At 40.3% G+C, this 23,218-nt stretch overlaps 1 protein-coding gene and 1 pseudogene across 2 annotated transcripts in view; one reads left to right on the top strand and one right to left on the bottom strand.

Moving 5' to 3' along the window:
• Rb1cc1 (RB1 inducible coiled-coil 1) overlaps positions 1–23,218 on the top strand; it is a 543,496-nt gene that overhangs the window by 372,907 nt on the left and 147,371 nt on the right. The window lies entirely within an intron of this gene.
• Positions 1,569–21,294, bottom strand: LOC127206211 (ADP-ribosylation factor 1-like; annotated as a pseudogene).

The following is a 23,218-nucleotide window of genomic DNA, read 5'->3' as shown; positions in this document are numbered from 1 at the left end:
GCTGTCAAGAAGCTATGTGGCTGCAGCTTATTTTAAAGAAGCCAATCAAAGCCCTGAAAGTACACACCTCATATGCAAACTGTTAGATGCCAATACTCTGCTAATTGGCTATATATCCTTATGGACAGAATCGGGACTCTCTGCTTGGTTAGGGTGGAGCTGGTGGTACTCGCATAGCATGTGCAGAACCCAGAATTCCATTTCAGCATACACAAAGTAAGTAACAGATAACACATAACAGATAACAGAATCATCCTGCTCCATTGTTAACCTGAAAAGTTAAAAGTTTTCCATGATGAGTGATTTAATAACGATAAAATCAAAAGCATCAAAGACAAATAGGTGCATTGGGTTAAATTTCCAACAATTGCTTTTTGCTTGTTTGTTTTTGAAACAGGGTCTCACACAGTTCAGCCTAGTGTCTAATTCACTGTGTAGGTCAGGATGACGTTAAACTTCCGTTCCTCCTGCCTTTACCCCAAATCGTGAGATTACAGGCACACACCTGTATTTTGTGAGAATTGAACTCAGAGCCTTAGAAATGTTAAGACAGAGGCTCCTACAGCACAGGCTTGCCAGAAGCTCATTACTTAGCCAAAGATGACCTTGAATTTGTGATTCTCCTGCCTCTACCCTCCAAGTGACGGGATTACTACACATAGTTTTTCAGTTAGTTTTTTTTAAATAGTTAAGCAACTTTATTCTAATAGCTATAGTTACAGTGTGTGTCAAAATGAAAACTGAAAACAAGTATACAAAAAGTTGGTTACTGATTGTGTAGTGAAAGCAATAAGAGGTTCCACAACACCAAATAAAGTTCTGGGATTTCCCCCAAAATAAAGTTAACAGCTCCAGCTTCTTCAGTGTTTTTCAAAATACAAAAAAAAAAAAAAAAAAAAAAAAGGAGAGGTCATCTTTCAGTGGCCAATCAAACCCTTGCAAGCTTCTTTACTCATGGAGATGGGGATGGTCCAGGATGTAGTGGACCGACCCTCCCAGCTTGCACGTACTCTTGCTGATGAGACCCAGGCCTCCTGCCAGCGTGTCCAAGTGGACCCAAGAGTAAGCTGGGTATGCAGGCTGCCATCTGGCCCGGCCACACACCAAGTACAAGCCGGGCCCTGCATCCCACAATGGCGCCCAGCCCACGCCTAGGTGACCATGTGAGCACAAGTACAAACACAATGCTATGGAATGCAGGTGACCACTGTGACCACATAGCAGATGGTGGTTTGTTTCTCACCTTCTCTCCTATTCCCACAGGGAAACAGGTGATCTGACAGAGTAGGCACAAGCTCCGTTCTATGTGTTCAAGTGTTCTTGTCCTGAATTTTTAACTATTTTTTTTTAAATGCACTGAGTTTTGGTATAAAAACCAGCTGCTAAATTGATCCCGACACATCTACAGCCTAATGGCTACCTGAGGCCAGATGCCCCTACACCAGTACTGTCAGCAAGTTTATTCTCTTTTTACAGTTAAAAAAAAAAAAAAGTACTAAGTAATATTGCATAGGACTACCAGAAACTGCCTCAGTGGAAACAAAAACTATTTACATTAAAAAAAAAAACTAGCTATAGGCTGTGTCAGCATATGTACAGCATGGTGTGATGCACACTGTGACCAACCCATGAAGACAGCATCTGGCACTCAGGACCACAGAGTCGCACGTTTGCCACGGGAGAGGAAAGCAGAGGGCGGAAAAAGAAAGTAAGGGGGACAGAGAGGTCTGGTTCAGGACCTGATTGGACAGCTAGTCTAGTCCTTCATAAAGCCCATCCCCGCTGGTGACACAAGTGGCTTGAAAGTACCAGTTCCTGTGGCGTAGAGAGTGCAGCCCCAGCTTCGGCTGCTTTCACTGCATTGGGGAGCTCCGGCTTGTTGGCAGACACCAAGAGAACAGCATCCAGGAGCTCATCTTCAGCGAGCATCCTCAAGAGCTCTTCATGGGCCTCGGTTGCCGGCTCTCTCATTGCTGTCCGCTACGAAGATCAAGCCTTGCGTGTTCTGGAAGCAGTGGTGGCACAGCGGCCAGTTCTTGTCCTGGCCGCCCACATCCGACATGGTGAAGCTGATGTTCTTGTGTTCAACAGTCTCCACGTTGAAACTGAGGGTGGGGATGGTGGTCACAATTTGCCCCAGCTTCAGTTTGTATAGAATTGTTGCCTTCCCTGCGGCATCCAGGCCCACCATGAGAATGCACATTTCTTTTTTGCCAAAAAGACCCTCGAAGAGGTTTGCAAAAATAATTCCCCATGCTTGTGGACAGGTGCACTTGATACCAGCCAGAGATCTCCACAGCTGCTGCTCCAGCCAGGCGTTGGTTTCACTCCTAACTTCGGGTTAATTTTTTAAAACCTCCTAAGAGATTACTCCAACTTTCAGGAGCTGTTTCTCTTCTCACACTGTGGGTTTTCGGGCTCAAGCCTCAGTCAGCAAGCTTGCATGCTTCCTGCTGGGCCGGATCAGCTGTCCAGAAAACTGTAAAGACTAAACTGCTGAAGCCACACTGGAAGTCTCAGTAACAGTAAGCTTTGTAAGAACTAACAAGGCAATGGAGCGGCTAAGATAAATGAAAAGCATAATCAGTACGGTGTGGTGATCAAAGTGACAAAGTGAGATGCTTAACTCAGAAAAAGGTAAAGTCTGGGTCCTCATTTCCAAACTGTACAAAAATAAATTCTAAGTATTTTTATCTTAAACACTTAAATATTTTTACAAAATGACAAAACACTGGTAAGAATATAAAATAAAATTTTATAAAATGAAAGAACTATTATCTACTTGCCATGAGATAAAATGAAAAAGAATGTAAATACCATTATTATATTATTTACTGGTCTCATGATTACCTGGATAAGAAATCTGCAAGAATTTTACAGAAACTTCTATAATTAATGAAAGAAATTAGCAAAGTAAATTACTTCTGTAATATACTGTAATTTAAATACACTTACTATGTGCATTTAAATTAATGCACATAATTTAAATTAGAAAGCAAGTAAATAAGTGCAATGCATGCACTTAGCAAGTGTTGTATATAAAATTTATGTTGTGTAATATAATGTAACATTGTATTACATAATATTTAATACATAATATATAACAGAAATATAATTTATTATATCTGTTTATATGAGATAGGAGTGTGTGGATGTGTATATATTGATACACTCACCTGAGTGTTCATGTGTATGTAATAACACTCACCTGTATGTACATGTGCATACATGGGCACACTCACCTGTGTGAGCATGTGTGGAGGCCAAACATGGGCAGTGGGTGTCTTCCTGTGTCGTGCTTCATCTTAATATTTTTTTATATTTTTCCTTCTTATTGAAAATCAATTCTTTTCTCACATAATATACCCTGATTATAGTTTCCCCTCCCTTTATTCCCCCCAGTCCCCTCCCTCACCTCTCCTTCCATCAGGATCTCTCGTTAGAAAAGAAGAGGCCTCTAGGAGACAATGTTAAAATGTAAGAAAATAAAATATAATATGATAAAAGAAATTATCATACTGAAATGGGACAAAGCAAACCAACAGTAGGAAAGCAACCTAAGAAAAAGAGACGAGAGTCAGAGACCCACTCATTTGCACACGCAGGAATCTCATAAACACACTAAACTGGAAGCTATTGTAGATACACAAAGGACTTGGTGCATACCCACACAAGACCTGTGTATGTTGTTACAGTCTTGCTCATATTGATTTAGAGGCCTTTTTTTTTTTTCTTGGTGTCCTCCATTCCCTCTAGCTCCCACACTCTTTCCACCTCCTCTTCTGTGGGATAACCTAAGCTCTGTAGAGAGGGATTTGATGAAGACATCCTGTTTATTAGCGCTGAGTGTTCCCAGGTCTCTCAGTCTCTGTGTAGGTCTTCATAATTGTTCCCGTCTCCTACAGGAGGAAGCTTCTCTCAGGATGTCTGCACACAGCACTGATCTATGAGTATAGCAGAATATCATCAGGAGTCATTTTGCCACTACTTTTTTTCAGACAATATTATTTGTTTTTTTTTTCCCCCTAGGTCCCTGAACTATCTACTTTCTGGTTCTTGGTCAACCAAGTAGCATTGCGTGTGGCTTCCTTTTTGTGCAGTGAGCCTTAAATACAATAAGTCATTGGTTTGTTACTCACACAAGCTTTGTGTCACCATTGCCCTATCATACCTTGCAGGCATTACACCATTGTAGATCAAAGGGTTTGTGGCTGGGTTTGTGTTCTCATTTCTCTTTTGGTAGCATGCAGAGTACATTTCTTTCCAAAGACACAGGGGCACAGAGGTGAAACCTGATGTAGGCACCATTCAACTTCGCCATGTTCAAAGAGGTGTGTAAGTGTTTTCAGCTATGGGACCTTGCCGTCAGCTTGTGGACAGAAACCCATTGTCTTGGCAGCAGCCTGGGTGGTTTGAAGATTCCCATGGGAATCCTTTGGGCAACCACTCAATTAAATGTAACCCAATCTTAGTATTGGACACTTCCTTTGGTGACAAGAGATGTCCAATTGAGACTGTGACTCCCTCCACCCCCTTTATTGTGTGATTCTATTTAGATTGCCTTCTTCCTGTATGTTTTAGGGAGCTTCTAGTGCATTGTTTCCATACTATCCCTCAAATGCCCCTTAATTTTAATTGTCTCTTGCCATATTCCCTGCCTCAATACTCCTTCCCTTCTCTCTCCCAAATTGGTCCTCCTGTTTCATCTCCCCTGTCCACAATTAATTATCTATTATATTTCCCTTTTCCTAATGAAATCCATCTGTTCCCTCTAGTCCTTTACTGTATTCCTATCCTCTGTGGTTCTATAGATTGTAGCTTGGACATTATTGGTTTTTAACAGCTAATATCCACATATAAGAGAATACATACCATAATTATCTGAATGGGTCTCAGATACCTCACTCAGGATGACATTTCCTAGTTCCATCCATTTGCTGCAAATTCATGATGTCTTTTTTTTTTTTTTTTTTTTTTTAATGGCTGAGTAATGCTCCATTGTGTAAATGTACACATTTTTTTTTTTTTTTTTTTTTTTTTTTTTTACCCATTCTTCTGTTGAGGAACATCTAGGTTGACTCTGATTTCTGGCTACTATGAATAGAGCAATAATGAACATGGTTGAGCAAATGTCTTTATAGCAGAATAAAATGTCCTTTGGGTATATACCCAAAAGTGAGATATCAATACTCATTCCTATTGTTTTTAAAATTGCATATATTATCAGTAGGCCCAGCTAGCAATCAATTAAGGCACAGACACTTGTTATATTTTAAAATAGCCTTAGTTAACCTGGGGCAGGACAGATATCAATCCTTTAAACTACTTTCCATAGTGGGGCCTCAGGCATGGGATCCCTGTCTCAAACCCAGGAAATCTGTTTTTTAATAACTTTTATCAAGCTACCTCCCATCTATAATCCCTTATACTTGTTCATGTTCTTCATCTGGGCCAGATTCTCCATCCATACCGCCCATATGCTTCTCCTTCAGTTAGCCCATGGGGGCCTTCCTCTCTTCACTTCAGGTTTCTCCTTTCTTTCTTCTTCTCAGAATTCTTCTCTCTCCCTTGGCCCCACCTATCTCCTGCCCTGGCCAAGTGAGATGGCTTTTTATTAAGCAAAACATGGGTCAGACAGCAAGCAGTAATTAGCATCAAAATACATCAGATTATCCCAACATCATCCTGAGGTAAGTCAATATCCATCTTTCTTTTTTTTAATTAATTTATTTATTAATCCATTCATATTACATCTCAATTGTTATCCCATCCCTTCTATCCTCCCATTCCTCCCTCCCTCCCATTTTCCCCTTACTCCCCTCCCCTATGACTGTGACTGAGTGGGACCTCCTCCCCCTGTATATGCTCATAGGGTGTAAAGTCTCTTTTTGGTAGCCTGCTATCCTTCCCCAGAGTGCCACTGGGCCTCCTGACTGAGGGGACATGGTGAAATATGGGGCACCGGAGTTTCAGTGCAGAATTCTACCAGACCTTCAAAGAAGAGCTAACTGGATGTCTACATGTAGAAAAATGCAATTAGACCCTCATTTGTCACCATGCACAAAACTCAAGTCCAAGTGGATTAAAGACCTCAACTTAAAACCAGAGACATTAATTCAGTTAGAGAAAAAAGTGGGGAAGAGCCTGGGACACATAGGCACAGGAAACAACTTCCTGAACAGTACACCAACAGCCCAGGCCTTAATGTCAACAAATAATAAATGGGACCTCATGAGGCTGAGAAGCTTCTGTAAGGCAGGAGACACTGTCAAGAGAACAAAGCAACAGCCTACAGAATGGGAAAAGATCTTCACCAACCCTTCATCTGACAAAGGTTTAATGTCCAAAATATATAAAGAACTCAAGAAATTAAACACCACAAAACCAAACAACCCAATTGTGAAATGGGGCTTGGAACGTAACAGAGAATTCTCAACAGAGGAATATCAAATGGCCGAGAAACACTTAAAGAAATTCTCGTCCTCGTTAGTCATCAGAGAAATGCAAATCAAAATGACACTGAGATTCCATCTTACACCCATCAGAATGGCTAAGATCAAAAACTCCAATGACAACACATGTTGGTGAGGATGTGGAGAGAGAGGAACACTCCTTCATGGCTGGTGGGAATGCAAACTAGTACAATCACTTTGGAAAGCTATCTGGTACTTTCTCAGAAAAATGGGAATAGGGCTTCCTCAAGACCCAGCCATCCCACTCCTTGGAATATACCCATAAAATGCCCTACCACATAACAGGGACATATGCTCAACCATGTTCATAGCTACTTTATACATAATAGCCAGAACATGGAAACAGCCTAAGTGTCCCTCAGTAGAAGAATGGACTAAGAAACTGTGGTATATTTACACGATGGAATACTACTACTCAGCTATCAAAAACGAGGAATTCCCGAAATTTGTGGACAAATGGATTGATCTAGAAATTATCATAATGAGTGAGTTCACCCAGAAGCAAAAAGAGACAAACGGTATATACTCACTTATATCAAAACACTAGTCCAAGGGATACGTACCATGAAAATCTTTACTTACCAAGAAAGTGAGTCAGAGGAGAGGACATCCGATTGAGACTTTAGGCAAGAGTAGCATGGAAGAATGGGGAAATAGTAGGACCCACAGGGTCCTGGAAACCTACAAGAAGAACTTTGTGACAGGCAGATCGGGATCCTGGGGTCCTCCTCAAACTAAGGCACCAGCCAAGGAGAATATAGGCAGTAAACTTCGAACCCCTACCAAGACCTAGCCGACGAACATGATATTCTCCACCGTTGAGTGGAGAGTGAGGTCTGACTCTCACACGAACCCTGGTGCCCCTTTTCTGACCATGTCCCCTGGATGGGGAGACCTGGTGGCACTCAGAGGAAGGATAGCAAGTTACCAAGAAGAGACTTGATATTCTAAGAGCATATATAGGGGGAGGAGGTCTCCCTCAGTCACAGACATAGGGGAGGGGAGAAGGAGAGAAATGGGAGGGAGGGAAGAATGGGAGGAAACAGGGGAAGGGCTAACAATTGAGATGTAATATGAATAAATTAATAAAATTTTTTAAAAATCTATACAAAAAAAAAGGAGCTAATACCAATACTCTTCAAGCTAATACCCATCTTTCTAAGGAACAGGTTTCCATAGTGGCTGTACAAGTTGACGTTTGTACCACCAGTGGATGAGTGTTCCTCTTATTCCACGTTCTCACCATCATGAGCTGTCACTTGTTTTGTTCATCTTGGCCATTTTGACAGCTGTAAAATGAAATCTCAAAGTAGTTTTGATTTGCATTTCACTGATGGTTAAGGATGCTGAACATTTTTAAGTGTTTCAAAGCCTTTTGTTTTCTCTATTAATAATTCTCTGTTTAGACATGTACCCCATTTTATTTAATTAGATTTTTTTTCTTAATATCTAGTTTCTTCTCTGGGAGGCAGAGGCAAATGGAGCTCTGTGAGTTTGAAGCCAGCCTAATCTACAATGTTAGTCTAGGACAGCCAAGGCTATACAGAGAAACCTTGTCTTGAAAAACAAAAACAAATAACTAGTTTCTTGAGTTCTCTATAAATTTTCAATATTAGCCCTCTATTGGATGTATAGTTGGTTTTAAAAAAAAACAAAACTTTTCCCACTCTGTATACTGCTTTGTCTGAATGACTGTGCCCTTTGCTGTGCAGAAACTTTTCTTTCACGAGGTCCCAGTTAATAATTCTTGATCTTAGTGCCTCTGTTAATGGTGTTCTATTCAGAAAGTCTTTTATTGTGTCAATGAGTTAAAGCTATTCCCCACTTTCTCTTCTATCAGGTTTGGTGTAGCTGGTTTTATGTTGAGGTTTTTGTCCACTTGGACTTGAGTTTTGTGCTGGGTCATAGATATGGATCTATTTGGATTCTTCTATATGCTGACATCTGGTTTGGCCAACACCATTTACTGACGTGTGCTTACTTTTTCCAGTGTGTTTCTGCCTCTTGTTCAAAAAAGCAGGTGTCTGTGTGTGGAATTATTCCTGTGTCTTCTATTTGTGTCCATAAGTTGACATGTCTGGTTTATTTGATTGTTTATTTCCATGATGTTGATTTTAATATTATAGCTTTATAGTACAACTTGAAATCTGAGATGGTGATACCTCCAGATGTTATTTTAGTATTCAGAATGGCTTAATCTATCTTTGGTTTTTGTGTTTCCATGTGAAGTTGAAAATTGTCCTTTTGAGATCTGTACAGAATTATTACAGAATTTTGATGGCGATTACATAGAGTCTGTAGATTGCTTTTGGTAGAATGGGCATTTTTACTATATTAATCCTACCAAACTATGAGCAAGGAAGAACTTTCCATCTTCTGATATCTTCTTCAAATTCCTTCTTTTGTGTCTTAAATTTTTATTATAGAAGTCTTTCACTTGCTTGGTTAGTATTATGCCAAGACATTTTATTTTTGAGGCTACTGTGAAAGGAATTGTTTCTCTAAGTTCTTTCACAGTCAGTTTGTCATTTGTATACGAGAGGGCTACTGACTTCTGTGAGTTAATTTTGATCCAGCTACTTTATTGAAAGTATTTATCAGCTATAGCAGTTTCCCAGTGGAATTTTAGGGCCACTTATGTATACTACTATATCATCTGAAATTAATGATATTTTGACTTCTTTCTTTCCAATTTGTATCCCTTTGATATCCTTCAGTGGGTTTATTGCTCTAAGATTTCAAGTACTATATTAAATAAATATGGAAAGAGTAAACAACCTTACCTTGTTCCTGTTTTAGTGGAATTACTTTGAGTTTCTCTTTATTTAATGTGATATCAACTATCGGCTTGATGTAAATTGCCTTTATTATAATTAGATAGGTCTCTTGCATGCCTAATCACTCCAGGACCTTTGCATGAAGGGATGTTGGATTTTGTCAAAAATTTTTTCTGCATCTAATAAGTTGATCATGTGGTTTTGGTCTTTCAGTTTGTTTATATGGTGAATTACATTTATCAATTTACATATATTGAAACATGCCTGTATCTCTGGAATGATGCATACTTTATTATGGTAGATGATGTTATTGATGTGTTCTTGTATTTGGTTTACAAGTATTTTATTGAGAATGTTCACATCTATTTTCATAAGGGATATTAATTTGTAATTCTCTTCCTTTGTTAAGTTTTTATGTGGTTTGGGTTTGAGGGTAACTGTAACCTCATAAAAAAATTGGGTAGTGTTCCTTCTGTTTTTCTACTTTGTGAAATAATTTGAAAAGTATTGGTGGGAGACTTTTAAGGACTGCTTCTATTTCACTGGAGTTATAAGTCTATTTAAATTGCTTATCTGGTCTGACTTAACTTTAGGAATTGGCACTTTTTAAAAAAGTATCCATATTTTTATAAAATTGTTTTCAATGTGGTAGCGGGCAGGCTTTTTGGTTTTTGTTTGTTTGCTTGAGTTTTGGTATTTCTTTGGGTTTTGTTTGGTTTGTTTGGTTGTTGGGTTTGGTTTGGTTTGGTTTTTGTTCTTTGCTTTTTGAGATAGGTTTTCTCTATGTAACCTTGGCTGTCCTGGATTCATATTGGAGACCAGGCAGGCCTCCAACTCAGCTATCTGCCTGACTCTGCCTCCCTGTGTGCTGGGATTACAGGTGTATGCCACCATGCCAAGAGAAGACAGGTTTTTAAAGTATGCCCTGCTGGGCGTGGTGACGCATGCCTTTAATACCAGTACTCAGGAGGCAGAGGCAGGTGAATCGCTTTGAGTTTGAAGCCAGCCTGGTCTACAAAGTGAGTCCAGAATAGCCAAGGATACACAAAGAAACCCTGTCTCCAAAAAAAAGAGTAAATAAATAAAGTATGTCCTGATGATTCTGCATATTTCTTCAGTGTCTATTGTGATGCCCCCCTCTTTTCTTCCTGATTTTGTTGTTTTAAAAGTCTATGACTTTTATTTAAATTGAATATGGGCTTGTCAATCTTATTGATTTTTCCTCAAAGAAAGAATCATTGATTCTTTATATATTTTTTTTAATTTTATTGATTTCAGTCTTGAATTTACTTATTTCTTGCTGTCTACTCCTCTTGGGTGTGGTTTTCTTTTGTTCTAGAGCTTTCTGGTGTCCCATTGAGTGAATAGCATGAAATCTGCTATGAACTCACCTCTTAGAACAATCTTCATTGTGTCCCGTTAAGTTTGAATATGCTATGTATTCATTTTCACTCAATTCTAGAAAGTATCTTCTTTCTTAATTTCTGCCTTGACCCATTTTTTTATTTAATAGAGAATTGTTTAGTTTCCATGAGTTTGTAAGCTTTCTGTTGTTGATGGTATCCAGCTTTAATCCATGATGGTCATATAGGATGCAGAGTGTTGTTTCATTGTCATGTATCTGTTGAAACATGCTTTGTGTACAAATATATGGTCAATTTTAGAGAAAGTTCAATAAGGTACAGAGAAGAAGGTATATTCTGCCTTTGGGTAAAATGTCCCATTTGGTTCATACCATCAATTAGTTCCAGCATTTCATTGTTTAATTTTTGCCTAGATGACGTATCTATGGCAAGAGTGAGGTACTGAAGTCCCTCACTATTAGTGTGTGAGAGTCAATATGTGATTTAAGCAGTAGTAGTGTTTCTTTACAAACTTGCAGGGCCTTGTGTTTGGGGCATAAATGGTAAGAATTGAAGTGTCCTCTTGGCGAATTTTCCCTTTGATGTGTATGTAGTGTCTTTCTCTATCTCTTCTGATTTGAAGTCTATTTTGTCAGGTATAGAAATGGCTACATTAAAAGGTCTATTTGCTTGGAATATTATTTTCTAACACTTTACCATAAGGTCATGTCTATTTTTTATGTTAAAGTGTCTTTCTTTCTTTCTTTCTTTCTTTCTTTCTTTCTTTCTTTCTTTCTTTCTTATTCAAGGCAAGGTTTCTCTGTGTAATAGCCCTGGCTGTCCTGGACTCACTTTGTAGACCAGGCTAGCCTTGAACTCACAGATATCTGCCTGCCTGTGCCTCCCCAGTACTGAGATTAAAGGTGTATACTGCTGCTGCTGCCACCACCACAGCCACAACCTACCTTTAAGGTGGTTTCTTAGATGTAGCTAAAGGATAGGTCCTGTTGTTCCATCCAATCTGTTGGTCTGTCTTTTTATTAGGGAATTTAGACCATTGGTGTTAGGGTTATCAATGACCAATGAGTGTTGATTCCTGTTGTGTTGTTGTTGATGATGATGATATTGTTGTTTTTGTTGAGCATATTTGTGTGCATGTGCGTGCGCGTGTGTGTGTGTGTGTGTGTGTGTGTGTGTGTGTGTGTGTGTGTGTGTGTGTATTTGTCTTCTTTGGATTTTGCTAGTCTGAGATTATTCATTCTATGTATATTTTTGTTTTATTTTTTGATGTAGTTAACTAACCTCTTTGGATTGGTGTTTACCTCCTACCTCCTTACATAGGGCTGAATTTGTGGTTATATATTGCTTAAATTTGGTATTATCATGCAATGTCATATTTTCTTCATCTATTGTGACTACTCCACTGGGTATAGTAATCTGGCATGGCATTTGTGGTCTCTTAGAGTCTGAAGAACATCTTTCCAGGCCATTCTGGCTTTTAGAGTCTCCATTAAACTAGGCATGGTGGCTCATGCCTTTAATCCCAGCACCTTAGAGGCAGAGGCAGGGGGATCACTGTGAGTTTGAGGACAGCCCAGTCTACACAGTGAGTCCAGGATAGCCAAGACCCAAGGCCACACAAAGAAATTCTGTCTCAAAAAACAAACAAACAAAATTATAGAGTCTCTACTGAGAAGTCAGTGATAATTCTAGCAGATCTGCCTTTGTATGCTACTTGGTCTTCTTTCTTGCAGCTTTTAATATCCTTTCTTTGTTCTGTACATTTAGTATTGATTATTATGTCCCTAAGGGACTTGCTACTCTGGTTTAATCTATTTACTCTTATGTATGCTTCTTGTACCTTTATAGACATTTCCTTCATTATGGTGGGAAGATTTTCTTCTATGGTTTTGTTCAAAGTATTTTCTGGACCTCTGTTGTGGGTTTCTTCTACTTCCTCTTTCCCTATTATTCTTGGATTTGTTATTCTCACGGTGTCTCAGATTTCCTGGATGTTTTGAGCCAAGAGGTTTTTTGTTGTTGTTTGTTTTTGTTTTTTAGATTTAACCTTTATTGACCAATGAATCTATTTCATCTATCATGTCTTACATGCCTCATATTCTCTTTTCCATCTCCTGTATTCTGCTAGTGAGTCTTTCCTCTGAGTTTCCTGTTTCAGTTCCTAAACCTTTTTTCCCCCCAGATTTTCCTCTATTTGGCTTTTCATTATTGTTTCTATTTCCACTTTTAGGTCTTGAATGATCTTATTCATTTTTTCCACTGTTTGTGTTTTCATAGATTTCTTTAAGGGTCTTATTTGTTTTCTCTTCAAGGTCCTCTATCATACTCAAAATGGCAGTTTTAAGCTCTTTTTCTTGTGCTTCAGCTATGATAGAATACACAGGGCCTGCTCTGGTTGGTTTGCTGAGCTCTAGTAGAGACATATTGTCTCATCTGTTCATGTCTGTGCTTTTAAGCTGGTGTCTAGACACCTATCATTGGGAAGATTGTAATTCTAGGTGCTGATCTTGTCTTTGTTCAGTGGGTGTTTTGTTCCTTGGTTTCTGTTGCCCTCTCTGGTTCTTAGAGAAGTGTGATGACTATGCATTGGCTGGTGGGAATTTTTCTGGGGTCCAGAGAGGTGTGGCCACTGCTTCCCTGGAAAAAAATCACCACCTTATTTTTTAAAACAATCTCTCATTGAACCTAAAGCTTTCCATTCTGGGTAGATGACTAGCCATCTAGCTGCTGGGGTCTGCCTGTCTCTAAACCCAGCTTTGGTTTTACAGATGTGTGCCACCACACCAGGCTTTTATATGATGCTGGGATTCAAATATAGGTCCTGATGTTGGTGCCATTATCCACTGAGACAGCTCCTCATCCTTATATAAATTTTATAGTACTTGTTTATTATTGCATATTGGCAAAGCAACTTAAAACTAAAATTTTAATTATCATTAAAACTTTTAAATTAGGCCAGGTGGTGGTGATGCATGCCTTTAATCCCAGCACTTGGGAGGCAGAGGCAGGTGGATTGTTCTCTGTTCAAGCCCAGCCTGGGCTACAAAAGTGAGTCCAGGACAGTCAAGGCTACACAGAGAAACCCTGTCTAAAAAACAAACAAACAAACAAACAAACAAACAAACAAAAAACAAAAACAGAGAAACACTTTTAAGTTATGTAATTAAAAATAAATTGAACAAAATATTTTCAAACTATGGAGATCATTATATATCTGTGTAATCATAAGTTATATGTGACTTTACCTTATATTTGGTGTTATTGGGAATAATTCAAAGATCTTGTTTATAAGTAAGCATTCTACCACTGCACTATGTCCCCAGTTTATAGAATATTTAAATTGATCCAAAGTAAATGAAGAACATAATATGTTCATGAATTTAATGTTTTAGACTACAAACATATGCATCTAAGCTAACTTATAGAAGCCTCATCAAAATTCAAGAAACTGTGTATGAGAGCCTACATTTAGAGACTGTGCATTTGTGTGTCAGGGGTTGAATTTATCCTAAGAAATATGCAATAATGGATGGTTAATTTACTCCTGTAATCCCAAAACTTGAAAGATGGGGAAAGACAATCTGGAAATAAAGCACGTTCTTCACTACGTGTTCAGTTTGAAGCCAGTCTGAGCTACATGCCACCCTGATTTAAAAAATGGAGGCTGGCTAAGTGGTTCAATAGGTAAAGCCACTCACCACCAAGCATGAAGACCTGAATTTTAATTTGGTCTCTGGGTCCCACACGGTGGAAGGGCAGCTCAGACTTCTATAAGTTGTCTTCTGGCTTCAATTGCCCATACACAGACACACAGTATATAAATAAATTCAGTTAATTAAAAAGAAACTTGTTTTGTACATCATTTTTCATGTCTCAAAGATAATAAGTAGAAGCATGGGATGCAAGAAGGCAGTTAGCATAAGGCCCAGGCTTCCATCCCCTAGTACTGGAGAAAAGTAGACTTTTTGAAATACAGAAAAAAATTTTATGTATTTTTATGTTGTATATAATTTATACGCAATACATCATGCTGCTTATTAAAATAAACTACTCTTATCTTTGGGAGCTAAACATGTTGGTACAAATCTGTAATCCCAGCATGTAAGAGAACAAGGCAAGAAAACAAAATTTGAGCCCAAACTGATATATTCAGCAAGGAAGAATTTAAAAAACACACACACACACATTACATCTATATTATTTCAGTTTCTCTAAGTTTTCCAATTGTTAAGTAGTCAAGCTGGCTGTGGTGTCAGGTGTCTCTAATTTCAGCACTCAGGAGGCAGAGACAGGTGGGTTCCAGGCAGGCCACCCTGGTATACATAGAAAATTCTATGCCGGGCAGGTTTTTATAGTGAGATTGTGCTTCAAGCAGAAGAAGAAAAGAAGGAAGAGGAGAAAAAAGGATGTCATCTAGGCATGTGGTTTAGTGACTGGTCTCATGGTTTTCCATAATATGACTTCTATCCCCTGCAATACTAAAAAAAGGTCAACATTATTCCTTAACTGGTGACATTAAAAAATTATCCCAGGGGTCCCGCTCAAACTAAGGCACCAGCCAAGGACAATGCAGGAGGTAAACTTTAAACCCCTTCCCAGATCTAGCCAATGGTCAGAATATTCTCCACAGTTGAGTGGAGAGTGTGATATGACTTTCTCACGTACTCTGGTGCCTCACATTTGACCATGTCCCCTGGAGGGGGAGACCTGGTGGCACTCAGAGGAAGGACAGCAAGTAGCCAAGAAGAGACTTGATACCCTATGAGAATATACAGGAGGACGTAATCCCCCTCAGGAACAGTCATAGGGGAGGGGAATAATGGGAAAATGGGGGGGGGAGGAATGGGAGGATGCAAGGGATGGGATAACCATTGAGATGTAACAAGAATAAATTAATAAAAAATAAATAAATAAATAAATAAATAAATATCAAGTGATGGCCCTAATTTCATGTCTCAAATGGTGTTGTATTGTCCTCTCTTCATTCTCACACAGGGAACTGCTACTGGGGTTGGCAGAGAAAAAGTCAAGCTGGAAGCCACTCTCCTTAGACACACGGAAACACCTCAGGCTGATGTTGTGCCAGATGTTGCGCCAGATCTTGAGATCCCTCAAAAAGAACCAGAAAGACTCAAAACCACTGGAAACACAAGAGGAATCTTTAATGTTTCAGCTTGAGCTGGATCACAACCGACACCAAATCAATAATATCAAGAAAGGACCGCTGGGCTTTGATTTGGTGACCTTTTATAACTCCCTTTCCTCCCAATGCCCCCTAAGCAGGGGAGACTCCTAGTTTGGTGATCATCTATTGCTTGAGTAACATAAGGGCGTCTAATGTCCAAAAGGTAACAGGCTACAGAAAAAGGCGCCAAGACCACCCATGGCTTAACTTTCTTCTCTTTGTTGACCACTTTGCTCTGTTTTCTTAGTAATCTCATCTCTGGTGGGGTGGGTCAGTTGCTATCAGGTAATGCTATCTCTATCTCTGGTGGGGCTTCCTTCTTGCAACTGTGAGCTTAACTTATCTCATTACTTTTTCAAGTCTACTTTTCCTACCTTTTACATCTGTTTCTTCAAAGAACTTTGTGACCCCCAAATATGCATAGAGGCCAATTGTGGTTCTGAGGTCATACATGGCACTGATGCCGTCCAGGTGGTCTGTTAGGGAACATGTTAGCTCAGGAGGAAATGCACTCTCCACTTACTCTCTGGGTCTGTCTATATCGGGGTTTAAACAATTTTTTAAAAAATCTTTTAGGCCTCTTATTCTCTTATAGGCAGCTGCTTGGAGAGAAGGGAGAACCTTTCTCTTCCATGCAGACAGTGTGATCAAGACTGTCTGCAAGAACACTCCCATTCTGCCTGTCCTCTTGCCTTCCTGCTGTCCTTGTCATAACTAAGCTTTAGGCATCTTTCTGTGCTTGGTTTTGTAAGTGATTGATTGTTTGCTTGTCTGTTCTGTGGTGCCGGAGATAGAACCCAGGGCCTCATAGGCACTCCCCCACTATGCTAGGACAAGTCAGAGATATTTAGCACAAGACTCATCATTCAGTAAATATGTGTGCAGAGGGAGTTAACACAAGCAGATGGAACATGATGCGAGGGAAAAAAGCCCACACAATTTACCAGAGAGGATTTCAAATACAGCCAAGGCTCTAAACCTCACTATCATTTAGATTTTAAAGCATACTTGTTTACACCTAAGAAGACAAGCCTAACTTACAGGGCTTTCCAAGTTAATGGATTTTGGTTAATCCTGGCCAGGTGTCAGTTCTTGATACAGTGTAGATTCTGGGCAAAGTTACTTAACCTCATTATAATTGAAAGCACGTTGCTAGGAAACTACATCCATGGTTCTCTCTGATCCCAGATCAAGATATTCTGCCAAAAAGCATGTAAGCTACTTTGAAGAGCAGAGTGCTAATGCTCTCTCATGAGACCTATGATCATCTCTCACTACACAGATACATGAACAAAACTGGCATTTCCAATAGCAAGTGAGCATTTGCAAGCCTGGTGCTCTGAAGGGTTCTGGATTTCTGTGACGAGGATTGAGCCCAGTTTAGAGGCGAGTTCTCTACTACTGTATTAGGTGCTCTTGCCTTCTTTAGTGTGTATTTTATTCCAATTTTTACATAAGATTTTTTACTTTTTTTCCTCTGAGAAATTCATAAATCTCTATAAGGTATTTTGATTAGATCCACCCTACTCCCCTCCTCCACTCCCTCAGAGCACCTCACTCAATGTATCCCCATCCCAAATTCATGTCCTCTTCATTTTCATAAATGACTCACTGAGTCCAGTCATTGCTGTGCCTATCACATGGGTCTGAGGCCATCCACTGGACATCAGTAACCTATTAGTGAACAATACCCACAAAGAAAAGTTACTCCTTCTTCCCCCAGGAACCATCAACTGTCGATAGTTCCTGATATAGGGTGGGACCTTGTGAGTCCCTGTCCAGTCCATACTGGCATTTTGACTTGCTTAATCTTGTATAGGTTAATGGTGGCGCATGCCTTTAATCCCAGCACTCGGGAGGCAGAGGCAGGCGGATCGCGGTAAGTTCGAGGCCAGCCTGGTCTACAAAGTAAGTCCAGGATGGCCAAGGCTACACAGAGAAACCCTGTCTCTAAAAACAAAACAAAAAAAAATTTTTTTTGAGTTAGGTATTGCAGTTGCCCATGTGGATCTGGACCTTTTCAATTTTCCTCCCTCAGACTTTTGGGCTAAATATGCACCAATACCCCATCTTTTCAGTAATGTTTTTTTTTTTTCAGCAGCATGAGAGTTCCTCCCACGGAAGACCTGCCTCTTGTTTTTTCTTGCTGCTGCTGCTCCTGCTCCTACTATTGCTGCTGCTGCTACTGTTGTTGTTGTTGCTTTTCTTCTTCTTCTTCTTCTTCTTCTTCTTCTCCTTCTTCTTCTCCTTCTTCTTCTTCTTCTTCTTCTTCTTCTTCTTCTTCTTCTTCTTCTTCTTCTTCTTCCTCTTCTTCTTCCTCTTCTTCATCATCATCATTTATGTTTTGTTTCTTGAAGCAAGATCTCACTTTCTAGCTCAAGCTGGCCTTGGATTTATGATGTTCCTCTAAACTCAGCTTCCTGAGTACTGGGATTAAAAACAAGAACCAGCAAACCTCACTTCTCGTTTGCTTGATTAATTGATTGACTCAGGGTTTTAGACAAGGTCCCTTGTAACCCAGGCTGAAGCTCACCGTGTAGCCAAGCATGGACTCAGACTCTTGATCCTATTGCCTTTCCCTTGCATGCATGCACTACCACACCCAGCTTTCTCATTGTTTCCAGGAAAAATTAGAAAGGTATAGAACAGTGTGTGCATAGAACATACAATCTCCAACAAAAGAGAAAATTTGTTAGGGCGACTGAGTGCTGTGGAAGAGAGCAGCTCCAGCAGGTTGGACATGGCCTTAGACTAGGGACCATGAAGTGCATTCAACACAAGGACTCTATACTCTAGGACACGAGGAAGGAATGGGAGAATGAAGATAGAAATACAGCACCTAAAACAAACTTGAGATGAAAAAGGCATGGGAGAGCACCCAGCCCTCAGCAGTCATGAGGAACAAAAGCTCCAGGGCAGCAGCATGTGCTACAAAGCATGACCTGGCTCAAAAACACCCTAAACACAAAAAAGAAAGAATGAAAGAAGAAGGAAATAGGAGAAGGAAGGGGGGTGAAAGGTTTCAGGTTAGGAGTTCAAGGAAGACACTGAGGCAGACTGTCCTCTTGGGTTAGAGGTTTCATTATACGAGTAATCAGCACCATAGACAGACACACAGACAGCAGCATGGTAGGGGCTCTGAGGAAAGTTCAGGCTCATGTGGCCGAGTGAGGGGAAAGGTTTAGATGTGATTGATGAGTTCGCAGAACAAGCTCAGAGCCAGTGTTGCTCAGTCTGTCTCTGATTTCTGTATGACAATGGGAGGGAAGGAGGTTTGGCGTTTATAGGAAGAAATTTATAAACTGAGAGTACGCCATAAGTGGGGAGGAGGGGGTCCCTTAAATTAATGTGTATCCATCATATGGAGTGTGCTACCAGTAGCCCCTGATAGGGTGAACTCTGTTAGCCTGAGTCCTATATACAAAATCAGTTAGAAGGAGAGAGATACAGCTGTAGGTGACTGTGGCCTAAGCAGTGGGTGCTCTAGGTTTTAACAGCAGGGAAGGAAAAGGAGAGGGAAATAGGTGGAGAGAGAGGAAACAGAGGCAGGTATGGGGCAGAAGAAAGGTAAGAGGAGAAAAGAAGGAAGGAAGGAAGGGTGGACCAAAAAAAAAAAAAAACACAGATGGGGAAGAAACAGAGAACAGGAAAATAGAGATGTGGAGAAAGGAGAAAGGAGAGAAGAGGAGGGGAAAGGCAGGAAAGGAAGGAGGGAGGAGAGACAGAAATAGACGGTATGAACTCATAGACTGTGCTGTGAATACGTTTTCACACGATTAACTCAAGTCTCCCTACTAGCTCCCACTGCTGAAATGGTGTACCCACAAAGACTGCTGAAGCAAGCATTAAATGCTGGGAGCTACACTGGACATATCAATGCTCTGGAAGAATTCACTCACACAGGTTCATCCATTAACATAGCCTCCCTAAATCTTGTTTGAGTAAAACACGACGGAGATGTGAGGTACATGGCACTGAAGCTAACAGATGGGAAGAGCAAGTGTTTCCCCTAAAGCCCTGAGGGTGGGCCCACTCCCTTCCCTATGATTTTGTTTTTCTCATTAAAATCCAATCTAGGACACACTCAGAGTTCTCTGCAGATAACTCAATAAGCAAGAAATAATAACAACACAAGAAAGCAATAATCAGAGCCTCAAGTCTAAAGGCAGGTGAAGGCTCTCCGGTTGCCAAACTCAGTTATCAGTGACCAGGACCCAAGGAGTCACTGTTTTCTTGTCCTTGAAACAATGTCCTACAGGCAGCAGGGGGACACAGTGGCAGATGCCAAAGAAAGCTGGCATCAACGTACACACGGTTCTTTGCCATTGTACTGAAGAGAGATAATATGACAACTCAAAAACTAGACCTAAGGGAAAGTTATGTCTTCTCTGGGTAATTAAAGCATGGAAAGCTGGCAGCCCTGACCCTTTCTAGTGTAATTGCCCAGCTCAGTCTGGCTTTGCTAGCTGAGATGCATTTAACTATGTAACTCATGGGGTCTCTGTTACAAAATCAGCCATGCTTTTTTTGTACTTCCCAACCTTTTGGCTATTGTCAGAAGTGCAGCCTCTTCCACTGAAAATTTGACAACACAAAAAATAACCTAAATGGTTCAAGATCCACACACATACTATTTTCAAGAATCACAAAATTAAAGCTTACATTTTTTAATGTGTATTTTAAAAAGAAAATTGTCTATGTAGTAAGTATACTTACTTGGCTTTCTTCGCCTGAATTATCTTTTGAAAAGTTAACTCTAGGCCTAACTCTGCAGTTTTGTTAGGATGTTCCCGTACTTGTCCCTGGCAGAATTGTATGACTAAAGCCAAAGGAAGTTTTCACTGGTGTTCTGCTGAAGGAAAGGGAGAAGAGGCCGCCATGCCTGCTTTTGGCACTGTGCTGCAGAGACATGGTGCTGGTACAGTGGGTGATTTGCCAAAGGTGCCCGTGAAAGGTCAAATTGTTGCCATAGTAGGGAACTGTGAGCACACTAACAATGAGGTAGGTCCTTAGCATGTAAAAGAAAATGATACAGTTTGAAGAGGAAGTAGCTCACTAAAAGGTTCATCGATGGTGGTGGTGCATGCCTTTAATCCCAGCACTTGGGAGGCAGAGGCAGGCAGGCAGGTTGCTGTGAGTTCGAGGCCAGCCTGGTCTACAAAGCGAGACCAGGAAAGTCAAGGCTACACAGAGAAATCCTGTCTTGAAAATAAAGAAAAATAAACAAAAAGGTTCATCTTTTGAAGGCTTCCTCCCCAGCTTGATAGCTATTTGGGGACTTTCTAGAAAGTTTAAGATGGGAGCCTACCTGAGGGTGGGTCACTGGGGGCATGGCCTAAGTGGCTCTATCCTGTTACAGCCTTTCTGTCTCACTCCTTCTTTCCTGCTACCTCGAAGTCAACAACCTCCTCCACGGCTTGTTCACGCAGCCGTGATGCTCCACTAAGCTTATCGTGGCCACAATCATCGGAGCAAAGGACCACAGCCACAATCATCAGAGCAAAGGATCACAGACTGGAATGTCTGAAACCACGAACCAAACAAGTAATTCCTTTCTTCAAGGTGTTCTGTCACAATGACTGGACAACCGGAATGACACAGAAAGGCATTAATCCGTTCATCGTTTCCTTTCCTTTTTCTTTTTTCATAAATAGTAATTTTTGTTTATTTTATATGTATGAGTGTTTCATTTTCATGTGTGTGTATGTAGCATACGCATGCTGGGTGCCTTCAGAAGCCAGAAGAGAGCAAAAGATCCCCTAGAACTAGCATTTCAGGTGGCTGCGGGCGGCCACGTGGTGCTAGGAACCAAGCTCAGGTCCCCTGTAAGAGCATTAAACCCTCTTGACTTTGACTGCTGAGTTGTTCCTCCAGCCCATGCCCTACCTCCTTTTGAAGATTTGTGGTTTTTTTTTTTTCTTTTCATGTGTGTGAGTGTGTTGCCTAACTGTCCTGCTCCCCCACTGCCTGAACACAGCCTGTCAGGTCTCATCTGGATAACCTCCATCCCCTTCCTCTGTGCTCCCACAGGGTCTTTCCGTCAAGGGGCAGTGATCAAATTGCTGGCACCAGAGTTCATGCCAGAGGCAGTCTCCTGCTCTCCCCTCCCCCTTCTCCATGTGGAGAATGAGCTGCCCATTGAGTAAATCTGAACAGGGGTCTAGGTTCTCTGCTTGCAATGTCCTTGGTTATCAGTTTATGCCGGCCTCCCTGGGTTCAGATCCACCAGCCTTGAGAGTCTCCTTGTGGAGTTTCTCACACACGCGCGCACACACACACACACACACACACACACACACACACACACACACACACATGCCATTTTTCCATCCCCCATCTCTTCCATACAGCTCTTAACCAAGAGTCTGGCTTTGAGTCTCAGTATTTGTCCCAATCCCTTGCTAGGTAGAATCCCTCAAAAGAAGATCTATGTTGGGCTAATATCCACTTATAAGTAAGTATATACCATGCATGTCTTTCTGGGTCTGGCTTACCTCACTCAGGATGATTGTCTCTAGTTCCATCCATTTGCCTGCAAATTTCAAGATTTCCTTGTTTTTAATAGCTAAATAATATTCCATTGTGTGAATGTACCATAGTTTCTTTAGCATTTCTTCAGTTAAGGGACATCTAGATTGTTTCCAGATTCTGGACACATTCAGCAAAGTCGCTGGATACAAAAATCAACTCAAAATATCAGTAGCCCTCCTGTATACAAATGATAAATGGGCTGAGAAAGAAATTAGGGAAACTATACCTTTCACAATAGCAACAAATAAAATAAAGTATCTTGGTACAACTCTAACCAAGAAAGTGAAAAACTTGTATGAAAAAAAAAAGTTAAGTCTATAAAGGAAGAAATTGAAGAAGATACCAGAAGATGGAAAGATCTTCCATGCTCATGGATCAGGACAATCAACATAGTAAAAATGGCCATCTTACCAAAAGCAATTTACAGATTCAATGCAATTACCATCAAAATTTCTACACAATTCTTTACAGACATTGAAAGATCAATTCTCAACTTCATACGAAAAAAAAAACAAACAAAAAACATAATAGCTGAAACAATCCTGTACAATAAAAAAAATCTTCTGAAGGAATCTCTATTTGGGATCTCAAGCTATACTATAGAGCAACAATAATAAAAACAGCATGGTACCAGCATAGAAATAGGCTGCTTGATTAATGGAATCAAATAAAAAATCCTCAATGCTTTTATTTTAGATATTTCTGAGAAATGAAAATTAATTTTCCTTACAAGTTATTTTGCAACACTTTGGTTAGTTGTATCAAGATTCTTGTCTCAGGAGGGCTTACATCAGATCAAAGAGAATAAAAGAGACTTTCCTTTCTTGTGTGTCCTTAATGTTCTTTAATGTTCTTTAATCTTTCTCCCCTGCATCTGTCTAGCTTTGT

Source organism: Acomys russatus, chromosome 2 (genome assembly GCF_903995435.1).
Source record: "Acomys russatus chromosome 2, mAcoRus1.1, whole genome shotgun sequence".
Lineage (NCBI taxonomy): Eukaryota > Metazoa > Chordata > Mammalia > Rodentia > Muridae > Acomys > Acomys russatus.
Note: the sequence above shows the minus strand (reverse complement) of the source record. Positions and strands in the feature narration are given on the sequence as shown.